The sequence below is a fragment of the Raphanus sativus genome, unplaced genomic scaffold (assembly GCF_000801105.2).
Source record: "Raphanus sativus cultivar WK10039 unplaced genomic scaffold, ASM80110v3 Scaffold5740, whole genome shotgun sequence".
NCBI lineage: Eukaryota > Viridiplantae > Streptophyta > Magnoliopsida > Brassicales > Brassicaceae > Raphanus > Raphanus sativus.
In genome coordinates this window covers 753-2854 of record NW_026621037.1, presented here as the reverse complement: position 1 = coordinate 2854, position 2102 = coordinate 753, and the positions used below count along the sequence as shown (strand labels likewise).

General features: G+C 43.9%; 1 non-coding gene across 1 annotated transcript; it reads left to right on the top strand.

Moving 5' to 3' along the window:
• Positions 1 to 1789: 1789 nt before the first annotated feature.
• Positions 1790 to 1897, top strand: LOC130507784 (small nucleolar RNA R71). Its single transcript, XR_008942436.1, has one exon. It is a non-coding gene; the product is annotated as a small nucleolar RNA R71 (small nucleolar RNA).
• The last annotated feature ends 205 nt before the right edge of the window (positions 1898 to 2102 follow it).

Here is a 2102-nt window from a genome sequence, read left to right as displayed (position 1 = left end):
CTAGCTCCTCATGATTCAATCCCTAAGTACTACAGCTGTACCTCTTATTTGAGAGAGTAAGCTCTACTGGGTAATTTGAGCACTATCAATGTCTAGGACATGAAAATCCACAGGGACGATAGCATTACAAATATGTACTTCCAAGTCTCTGATGAAGCCTCCAGAGTTTTTCTGAGAGTAATCCACGAATGTAAAGATCTCTGGTGAAGGCTCTACTTGCAGGCCCAAATGGTATGCCATGACTTTTGGTAAGATGCTGACTGATGAACCAGTGTCACATATTGCATGAGGAAATTCAATCCCTTGTACTACACAGGGTATTGCAAACTTCCCAGGATCACTCTTCTTCTACAAAGTAATCATTTTCCTCATATCTTCTCTGACATTGTCAAACCTTCTTCTAATGTCATTTTCAGTCTCCCTTATCTCTCTGAAGAACATCCACAATCTGCTTGTGAAGTAAACCTCCTCAAAAGGTTTCTCTGGTGGGATTCTGATAACTCTCTTAGTGAAACCATCAATCTCTTTTTCATTAACTTCCCTTTTAAGGTTCTTAGGAATCTTCTCCTTCCTACTCCTTAACCTTCTTCCTTCAGTTCCCTCTGATATAGGTGTAGTGTCTGAAGGGTTATCAGTAATCTCTGTAGGGTTAGCTTGTGGTTTCGGTGTGGGTCTGAGTGCATTGATTCGGTTGCTGTCTATAGATGGTAGTTGCACTCGGTATGTGAGAGGTGTGTGTCGATCGATAGGTGGAGAAAAGGGTCGATCGATACGGTTCTCGTGTTTGTGTCGATCGATGAGGGGCTCGTCTCGTCGGTCGATATCTTCGTAGGTGTGTGTGGGTGGGTATGGATGAGAAGCCGTGAATTCAGCATGTGTCAATATCCTAACCGCATTGCAATCTGCAGTCGTATCCGGAAATTGCATTGTTGATGTCGATCGATGTGGACTAGTTGGTGTCGATCGACACCATTGTGATCCACCGAGACTTAGTGAACTTTCCACTTCAAAGTCTCCTTCTTCGAGCTTCTCCTGTTTCACCACTTGCCAGAAATCATCATCTATAATGGCATTCACGTGGTGTTTCCTATTTCCTTCCCCTACTTCCTTAGAAGTTCCAATCCTCCTGATAGAGTCTTCAGTCTGGACAATCTGTGTCTCAAGTTTCTTAACTTGAGTGCAAATGGTGTCTATCCTCGTGGTCAGATTGTTGAAGACAGAGTCAATCTTCCCATTGAAGTCTACTGTAAGCTTCTACTGACCTTCTAGAACTCTATCAATCATGGCATCATACTTACTCTCCTGGGTGGGTGACGGTGGGTTTTGGTAAGCTGAGTTAACGTAGTTCCTTGTGTTGGTGAAGGGTTTCTGATACTGTGAACTCTGGTTGTAGTTACTCTTCTGACCACTGCCAAAAAAGTTTTTGTTTCCACTCTGGTTTCCATATCTCTGAAATTCAGTACCTCCAATGTAGTTCACATCTTCCTCTGTATCATCTTCTCTAACCTCTCCTTCTTCAGCTGAGCAGACTGGCTGCCCCAGAAATGCATGTAAAGCATCTATCTTGGCTCTGACTTCATTCATCTGGTCTTCTCTGATGGCTGCAACCGATTTCTTCTTGTCAGAGTCAGTGTTCTTGGTGCTTCTGCTGTTGGCTAGGTTCTCAATAAGTCTCACAGCCTCTATTGGATTCCTAGTGTTGAAGTTCCCCTCACTAGCAGTATCAAGAGCCATCTGATACCTCAAGGCGATACCTCTGTAAAAAGTGCTTAACAGCTGCACTTCATTGAATCCATGGTGTGGACAGTCTCGCTGGAAGAACTTAAATCTGATCCATGCATCTTTAAAAGTCTCACTAGGCTTTTGCGGAAAAGTGGCGATTTTGCTCCTTAAGTCTTCAGCGCGTACCTCATCAAAGAAATTACGCAGGAAGGCGTTTTTGATGTCGGCCCAGGATGTTAGTGATCCTGTAGGTAGCTGCTTGCGCCAGTGCGAATCTTCTCCAATTAGTGAGTATTTGAAGAGCTTGCAGAGTAGGTAGTCCTCAGGGACTCCATCCATACGAATAGCAGCGATAAGATCCTCGAACCTCTTGAGATGGT